Here is a 9,896-nt window from a genome sequence, read left to right as displayed (position 1 = left end):
TTAGTAATGTTTTATGTCTACAATTTTATCTGTATAATTTTTCATGAAAATCTTAGATTTAAATATGATTTTCTATTAATTTCTTCAATTGTGTCAAATTTTCCATGTAAATCTTCTTTTTTATCACAAAACATTCCTACTTTCTTTTTCAGTTAATTTAGCCATATATTTTATGTCTACCAAATAATCTGTATAATTTTGCATGAAAATTGTCACTTTTAACATGTTTTTATATTTATTTTTTCACTTTTATCAAAAATATATGCCATGTAAATATTCAATTTTATCAAAAATGTTTATAATTCCTCTTCAAATTAATTTGGAAATGTTACTATGTCTACCATTTTATTTGTATAGTTTTCTGTGAAAATTATGATTTTTAATGTGATGTCTATATATTTCTTCTATTTGATCAGAAATATTTTCCATGTAAATCTGTAGTTGTATCAGTATTATTTATAATTTGACTCTTGATTGATTAAGAAATATTTATGTGCCTGCAATTTTATCTGTATAATTTTCCATGATTATCTTAAATTTAAATAAAAATTCTATATACTTCTTCAATTTTGTCATATTTTCCATGTAAATCTTCTATTTTATTACAAAATATTTGTACTTAATTTGGCAATTAATTTAGAAATGATTTTAGGCCTACTATTTTATCTGTATACTTTTCCATGAAATTTCTCAATTTTAAAGTTTTAGAGTTTCATTAGGGGAGGGATGTGGACACTGACATGCTTCGTAGCAACAAATGATTGGCTCATCCACTAGGATTTCTTATCTTATTTCCCAGTAAAGGGCAGAGTGGAAGTGTGGGTAAAAGTAGCAGGGGTTTGGGTTGTGGGGAGCTGTGGGTTCTGCAGGTTACATCTATAGGAAAGGAACAATTTGACTTCAGAACAAAGAGATGACAGGATATCAGGTCCAGGCAAGAACAAAACACTTCCTTTAAGCCACCATCATTTCAGATGTTACTGTTTAAGGTTGACTGCCAGAGCCATGAAATGGGGCCCATGGAGGGTATCCGAGGAACAGCAAAATGTCTCTATGGTTTATAATTGAATAAGGATTTCCAGAGCCAGGCATGCTTGTGCACACCTTTAATCCTAGCACAGTAGAGGCAGACAGGTCTCTGAGTTCAAGGTCAGTCTGGTCTACAGAGTAAATTCTAAAACAACAAGGACTCAAAAATGAGACCCTGTCTGAAATGAGATTCCTTTTTATATATAAGATTTTTATCTATTCAAACAATGCCTGCTGAGCTTCTAGCACAAGCCAGCACTGTGAAAGAAAAGGCTGTGGGTAAAAAGCACGGGCCTTGCCTCACTTTTTTTTCTTTTTCTTTTCTTTTTAAAAAAAATTTGTTTTATTCACATGTCAAATAGTATCCCCTTTCCAAGTATGCTACCCCCTGAAAAACCCCTATCCCATCCCCATTTTCCTACTCAACCCCCTACCCCACCCCATTTTCCTGACTTGCATTCCCCTATTCTGGGGAATTGAGCCTTCACAGGACAAATGGCCTCTCCTCTTATTGATGTCTGAAATGGTCATTTTCTGCTACATATGTAGCTGGAGCTATGAGTCCCTCCATGTCATCTATTCATCTATTCATCTATTCATCTATTCATCTATTCATCTATTCATCATCTATTCATCTATTCATCTATTCATCTATTCATCTATTCATCTATTCATCTATTCATCTATTCATCTATTCATCTATTCATCTATTCATCTATTCATCTATTCATCTATTCATCTATTCATGTATTCATGTATTCATTTATTCATTTATTCATTTATTCATTTATTCATTTATCCATTTATCCATTTATCCATTTATCCATTTATCCATTTATCCATTTATCCATTTATCCATTTATTCATTCACCGGCCCCACCCCACGTCCAGCCCCTGGAAATGTTGTCATTTTCTGTCTTTCATGAATAAAAGTGGGCCTGGAGTTTGAAAGTTCCTGTTGGTAAGTGGTGTGGAATAGGCGGGGAAAAGGCCTGCTCTTTGCAACTGCTGGGATTGCCAAACTTCCTGGGAGCAGAATGGTCTAGCGTGGAATGGCTGGGCTCAGAACCTGCGAGTGGGTTCGCGGTGTGGCAGAGACGGGAGGAAGGCGAGCGCTCACTTTTTGCTACTGTTGGAATTGCCAAACTTTCCTGCATGGAATGGCCTGGCAGGGAATGGCAGGACAGGACCGAATTCCCATGCGCATTCCGATGAAGATAGTTCTCCTTGCTGTGGGTGGAGTGCAAACTCTCTCTGTGCTCCGGGCCAGGACAGTGGCCAGGAAAGGCACAGGCTTCCAGTTCTGAACAGTTTACCATGTGGTAGAGTGCAAACCCCTGGCGGGCGCCATGTTGGCGTCCCTGTCCATCACCCGGCAACCGCTGGCACCACCCCTGATGTCACCCCAGCGCCGGCTCTGCATCCAGCCTCCTTGATCGGTGTCATTTCCTGTCTTTAATTTTTATGAATGAAAGTGGGCTGGGAGTTTGAATGTGAGCGTTAGTCTGAGGTCTGGCAGAGGCGGGAAGGAGGTGAGTGCACGCATTTAGCAACTGCTGGGATTGCTGAGCTTCCTGGGCTCTGACAGCTGGCCCTGGAATTGTGGAACGGGACCGCATTCACTTGCCCATCCGGATGAAGATACTGCTCCATGCTGCGGGTGTCTGTGAGCTCTGGAGTAACTCTGCACTATCCTGCTGTCATCTCTGCAGAAGCGGTCTGTGAGTTTGGATGGGCCTGGCAAGATGCGGGCTTCCTGCTCTGGAAAGTTTGCAGTGGGGTGGAGTGCAAACCCTCTCTGTGCTCCTCCAGGCAGGGAGAATGGCCGGGCAAGGCGCGGGTTTCCCGCTCTACTCTGGAAAGTTTGCAGGGGGACGGAGTGCAAACTCTCTCTGAGCTCTGGGTCCGGGCTGGGACCTTGGCCTGGAAAGACGCAGGCTTCCCGCTCTGGAAAGTTTAGAGTGGGGCGGAGTGCACACCCTCTCTGTGCTCCAGGCAGGGACAGTGGATGGGCGAGGCACAGGCTTCCCTCTCTGGAAAGTTTGCAGGAGGACGGAGTCAAAACTCTCTCTGTGCTCCTGGCAGGGAAAGTAGCCAGGAAAGGTGCAGGCTTCCCGCTCCGCAAAGTTTACAGTAGGGCACGGACAATTGCCAGGCAAGGCTCTGGCTTCCAGCTCTGGAAAGATTGCAGCGGGGTGAGCGCAAACCCTCTCTGTTCTCTTCCAGGCAGGCAAAGTGGCTTCCTGGCACGACCCTCCTGAGGGCACAAAAGATTCCTGTGGGGATGGAACCAGAGCCTGGCCGCCCTGGATAGCTGGGCTGTGTACCCAACCCTCGCTTCTGTGTGTGTGAGCTGCTGAGACAGGTAGGGAATTCACAGGCCAATAAACTGAATCTGCTTCCTTGACGCGACAGGCCGGGCTGTGAAATGACCAAGACCTGGTAGAGTTTACAGAGGTCTGGGCTGGTGCTTTCCCAAGGAACATAAATAATCAGGTTGGAGCTGGCTGGGGTCAAGGGCTGTAGGTTGGGCAGGGTAGGTCTCAGGGTAACTTGTTTTTTTTTTTTTGGTTTTTTTGTTTTTTTTTTTTTTTGGTTTTTTTGTTTGTTTGTTTTGTTTTCCCCTTTAGTTTGTTAATTATTTCTGTAGTAGGTTTTTTTTTTTTATTGCTTTACTTTAGATGCATAGTGTTTTGATTATTGTGCAGCAAAGGGACTTATATGGTCATAATGGAGGCAGTTCTGGATATCAATAGCTTGGCTTCTTTTAGAATTGCTTCTTTTTTGTGTGTGTGATTTTGACCACGTGTCTCTCATAGCCTGAGAAAGGAGACCGTGACAATGACAATGATGACGTTGAGAGCAACTTGTTACTTCCAGCTGGCATTGCCCTCCGGTGGGTAGCCTTCTTGCTGAAGATCTACGGAGCTGAGGACATCCCCCAGAGTATGTACTACCTTAGTCATGCATGGGAGAGGGGGGTTCACTAGTCTTTGGAATGGAACATGTTGAACTCATACTCTGAATACTGATGGATGCTCCTTCGATAAGGTTCCCTTCTGAAAGACCCACTGAATTAGACTACTCTGTAGGCAGAAAGAAAGGTTTATTGAGATCAGACTGCAAAATCTGTCTCTCAGGAGGCAGAGAGAAGAGAAAAATAGCAGAAAAACAAGCAGATATTATATGCAGCCATATCATATCTTTGGGGTCTTTGAGCTGATATAGGCTGTACAGATTGACCCAGAACTTGATGCCCTTGCCATAGGGAGGTGATCTTTGAAGGCAGACTGTTGTGTGATTTATTTTGTGTTCCTGGCCCTTTAAAGGATCCCCAGTGTCTGCTCAATTAGTCTCATAATACAATAGAGAAAGACATAGTTGTTGCCTCTTGGACTTCTGGGAAAAAAACAGAGGAGAATATGAAAAGTCAGTAGAGGCTGAGAGAGGTTGCTTTTATTTTTATTATTTATTATTTATTATAACTTAAATTATTATTTAAATATTAAAGAGTAGAGCAGAAAAGCCCATCTCAGACTTCAGGAAAAATCAGAAAGACCCAGAGAAGACGTATCACACTCACAGGAGGCAGAGACTGGTCCGAAAATGCAAGAAAGATTTGACACAGATGGCTTCTAGTACTGCAAGGGTAAGAGGGGCGGGAAGAGGGAGCTGGACCCGGTGCTCTGCCTGCCACACTGCGCAGAGGTACGGCAACAGGGCTGTTTTCTGCAGAGCCATTTACAAATCAAGGATATGATCCTGGGTTCTGGAAATGTACCTGTCTAGTGGCCCAGAGGCAACCCACGTGGCAAGTCATAGCTCTGTCTCAGGTGATGAAGCCCATGAGTCTCAGGATGCGCAGTGGCGGGCGTCACCAGGACTTTCAGTCCACAACAGTGTCCCAAGCCCGGAAAGCCAAAAAATGATATTGTACTATAGTGCATCATAAAGTTGTACCTGCTTATGTCAGCAAATTGACTCTAACAAATGATTCTTTGTTATATTTAAGCCTGATTATGTTGTTCCATGGTTATTGATCCATCTGTCCACCATGTAATTGACGACCAGCTTATAAAAGTACTTAGAGCCTTGCAGTACACTTCTATTTTGCATAGCCCATTTGTTTATCAGCTGCCTCACATAAGGGGAATGCATTCTGTATGTCCAGTTGTTGCTTCAGTTGTCTCAGATTTAGTACATCTGTATGTTTCCAAACAATAAGAACATAATTTTGATGATATTGAGACAAATTATGAACACTTCCTTGTTCACCTACTAAATGCAATATGGAACAAAGGCTAACAAACTATACCACATTTTCTGGGAAGACTAAGTTTAGTATACTAGAAAGGATTCAGAAGTGTAGAGCTAGTCTCAATTCTACAAAATGAGAGAATTGCCTGAAGGGAGAAGAGATTCCTTAAAAATAAAGCAATGGGGGTACAGAAAATTACTATAAATATTTGAGGGAACAAGGGAAAGAGAAGATGCTGCAGAGAGCAGAAGGTCCCATGGTAAGGAGAAGGCAGTCTTAGTCTTATTAAAAGGACCAAAGCTTTTTTCTTATAACGTGGATTTAATTCATTTAGCATTAAAAGGGTGACAGCCTTTTCACTCTCAATGCAATAAAGATTGGAGCTCATTTTTCACTCAGAATGAGTGAGTTCTTTCTGCACTGGTGCTTGGTCTTTTGCGCCATATGCATATGTAAGTATGGGTGTGTGTGTAAGTATGCAATTGTGAGAATGCATGTAAGGTGGGCCCAGCTGAATTTGTGTGGAAATGTGTAAATGAAAACTCTGTATGTTTGAAGCAGTGTATGAATTTATGTGAGATTATGCATATTCACTTATGTACATTTTTTTCTTTCTGCAAGTGTTACTCTCTTCTCCTGGTTCAATAAAAGTTTATTGCTCCTAACTTCCCCTTTGCCTGAAAAACAAGAGGCATCTGGACAATAGGGGAAAGGCTGTAGCAACTGTTCCTTTACTTGATCTCCTGCTGTTTTAGGATGAGGTGCTAAGTGCCTGAGACCAGCAACCAAACAAAGGCCTTCAAAAATCTATAGCACTGCTTAAACTTAAAATTTAATGTTAGAAAACTATGCAGAATTCTTTGTGACTATTCCAAGCAATGTTAACTGCTTACATCCAAGATTTATTTATAATAGGGGATGACAAATGCAAACCAATGAGAAAATTTGATGTATCATGCACAATGAAAAACCATTAATCTATATCCTTTAAATATAATCAAATCAGATTTGAGGATGACTTTGTTGTTTAAAACAGGAGTCTTATTATCCCTCTAAATGTTTGTGCGTTTATACTTCAAAAACTACAACCAATATGCTTTTCCTTTCATGAAAAGCTAGCAGTCTGTTTCATCCCTAAATTTTCCCTTATTATTCCTATCTCTTTATATTCTCTTCTAGAGTCAAATGAATTGTAAACAGAGACTTAACTGGGCAATAACTGAGGTCTATTCCTAGTCTTACGTTTAACTGACTTGGTTCAAAATCAAGCAAACAAGGCTTTTCTAGGCCTTGATTTTTAGCCAAATGTGATTGATTTAACTGTGTCTCATTTCCATCCCCAGAGAAGTCAATCACACTGAAACCAACAACTGTAGTAAGCACTAGAGCACGTTCAGACACACCCTCTTCAGACTAAGCCCTCAGACTGTGAAATAGAAGTTTTACAATCATTAGTAAATACAAGCCTACTATTACATTATTTAGTATAAACGCACAAACATTTAGAGGGATAATAAGACTCCTGTTTTAAACAACAAAGTCATTCTCAAATCTGATTGGATGATATTTGAAGGATATAGATTAATGGTTTTTCATTGTGCATGATTCATCAAATTTTCTCATTGGTTTGTATTTGTCATCCCCTATTATAAATATTACATGAGCCAAATGAGACTGATTTAACTGTGTCTCATTTCCAGCCCCAGAGAAGTCAATCACACTGAAACCAACAACTGTAGTAAGCACTAGAGCACGTTCAGACACACCCTCTCACACTAAGCCCTCAGACTGTGAAACAGAAGTTTTATAATCATTAGTAAGTTCAAGCCTACTATTCAAGCATTACCAAGTTCTGTTCAAACTTTTACTTTGGATGAATGATTACACTATCTTTTCTTTCCCAGGTCTAGATCCTGCAAATCGGCAAACACTTTACTCTGTGATTAACTTTTCCACACTAACCTGCAAGCTTTCTGAACTTCTGCTGAGCTGGGATATATGGACACAGACATTGATGGTATGATATGATGACTGAGTCTGTGGCTAACTAGAAGCAGATCTGTTTTAATGGGGCTCTGGAATTCAGAGTTTTTATGGAACTTCAAATTCTTAATTCTAAGGTAGTTTTAGGGGTAAAGGACTGTGATCCCAACTACTTGGCCAAGACAAAAGGTTCCCAAGTTCCAGGTTCAACTCAGGGTACTTAGTGAGACTTTGTGGGTATGAGGGAGGGAGTGAAGGTAGGAGGAAGGGAAGAGGGAATAGAGACATGTGAGAGAGGGAGGGAGGAGGAGGAGGAGGTCAAGGGGAAGAGAGAGAAATTAGAGCTTAGTGGTCACAGGCTCCTATAACATGAATAAGGCCATGTGATCAAACTTGATTGCCCCACCTTCCAACAAATAAAAAAAATTAAAAAAACAAAACTGGTAAATTTAGAACATGACAAATCCTCTAAACTAAAGATGAGTATAAAACCTTATCTAGGCTTAGGATGGGATTACTAAGTACTAAAGAACATATATGAAATTCTATGGAATTAAATAACAAAATCGTATTTAAAATTACATAGCTGTGCTCTTAAAAAAATTCCTAGTATTTTAGAAAGTATAGATCAAAAAATTCTACCAAATTGACATGAGTAAGGGTGAATTCCACTATGATGGTATAGGCAATAAAGGTACACTAAATTCTATCACATTTTAGAGGGAATATATTATACACGCTTAGTGTTGCTGCATTAAGACAAAATGACTTTCCAGTTGTTCCAACATTAGTTTCTGTGCTTGATTTAAATTATTTCAATTTGCTCAGAGCTGTTCCAAGTGCTGTGGGGGTGAAACAGAGAATATAATTGAAGACAGATCTAGAAAGAAGCTAGCAAATCTGTTCAATTTTTATCAGAATAATTAGAAAAACCACTATTAAAGTTGAATACTACTGATCAACAATAATCTAATTCAATCTATAAGTCCTTTTATAGTTTAAGAAATTAAAGTAAGAACACTAAGAATTCATCTGAACTTAGTTTATTTTAATGTAATCTTTAGAGAGATGGGCATGAAGTTTTACTAATACAGTAATTTTTGGTGTTTATGTAGAAAGCTCTTTAAGCTTAAAAGACATGATAAATATTGATGAAAAAGCATTTATTAGAACAGGAAAAGTCTGAAGAAACTCCCTAAAAGTAGCGATCAAGTAGTTCAAGTATAGAAATATAAAGAAATATCAATTTTCATATAACAAGTAGACTTGAAAACCTTTTCATGTCAGTAAATATACTGACATGAAAAGGTTTGTAAAGAACATTAAAAGTTTACAATAGACCCTTTATGTAAAGGAAGCATCTTTTAAGATCCGCTAGCAATTTTCAAATATCAGAAGTGTTGAACCCACAATTTGATTCCTTTCCGGTCCTAACACCATGACATACTGAAACCATAATATTAGGTGGGACAATAAAACTAGTATAGCATAGCAGCCCTATTTTTAATAGCCCAAAGCTGGAAAGAACTCGGGTATCACTAAACAGAAGAATGGATGAAAAACTGTGGTATATATACACAATGGAGTGAGAAACAATGAATTCATGAAAATCTTAGACAAATGGATGGAGCTAGAGAACATCATTCTAAGTGAGGTAACCCAGTCTCAAAAGATCAATCATGGTATGCACTCATTAATAAGTGGATATTAGCCTAGAAAATTGGAATACCCACAATATAATTCACACATCAAATGAGGTATAAGAAGAACGGAGGAATGGCACCTGGTTCTGGAAAAACTCACTGTAGCAGTATAGGGCAAAACAAGAACTGGGAAGTGGGAAGGGGTGGATGGGAGAACAGGAGGAGGGAAGGGGGTTTATGTGACTTTCAGGGGAGTAGGGGGCCAGAAAAGGGGAAATCATTTGAAATGTAAATAAAAATTATATCAAATTAAAAAAAAGAACCAGAAATAAATATTGCCATTTAAAAAAAAAAGTAGTATAAAATTCTCTTTATTACACCACTCAAAGAGAATACACAGGATGGACTGAGACCCACACCATATATGCAATACATGTGCTACTCAGCCTTCACATGGGTCCCCCAAAACCTGAAGAGGGAGATGCCCCTTATGTTGCTGTCTGTCTGTCCCAACTATTCCCTTAACTTGGCTACCTTCTCTGACCTCAGTAGGAGAGGATGTGCCTAACCATGCAGAGACTTGAAATTCTATGCTTGGTGAATGCTCCCCCCCATGGATGATTGAAGGATGAATGACTGTTAAAGGTTGAATGGAGAGATTGGAGAAATTAGAATTTAAATTACATAAATAAATGATAAATAAGTGGGAAAATGAACATTTATGAGTGCATTGCTACATGATACTCACACAAAGACACAGACACAGACACAGGGACACACACACACACACATATACACCACATGATAATATATATAATAAATACACATTAATAATTATTTATATAGATATAACAAATAAATAACCAGGTCATAGATATTCTGGGCAAACAGGCAAAATTTGTCTCTAGGACATTCAGACGTGTTAGAAATAATCTAGAATTGAATAAGAATATTACATGATATCTCTGCTATAATCTTACTAT

The 9,896-nt window shown here is 39.2% G+C and overlaps 1 long non-coding RNA gene across 2 annotated transcripts; it reads left to right on the top strand.

The window, feature by feature from the left end:
- The first annotated feature begins 2,223 nt into the window (after window positions 1-2,223).
- On the top strand, window positions 2,224-5,676 carry LOC127672719 (uncharacterized). Of its 2 annotated transcripts, XR_007975003.1 has the most exons (5): window positions 2,224-2,750; window positions 3,256-3,394; window positions 3,849-3,975; window positions 4,541-4,678; window positions 4,765-5,676. It is a non-coding gene; the product is annotated as an uncharacterized LOC127672719 (long non-coding RNA). The 2 variants fall into 2 exon arrangements; XR_007975002.1 differs by having other exon boundaries at window positions 4,541-5,676.
- The last annotated feature ends 4,220 nt before the right edge of the window (window positions 5,677-9,896 follow it).

The sequence above is a fragment of the Apodemus sylvaticus genome, chromosome 22, assembly GCF_947179515.1.
Source record: "Apodemus sylvaticus chromosome 22, mApoSyl1.1, whole genome shotgun sequence".
Taxonomy (NCBI): Eukaryota; Metazoa; Chordata; class Mammalia; order Rodentia; family Muridae; genus Apodemus; species Apodemus sylvaticus.
Note: the sequence above shows the minus strand (reverse complement) of the source record. Positions and strands in the feature narration are given on the sequence as shown.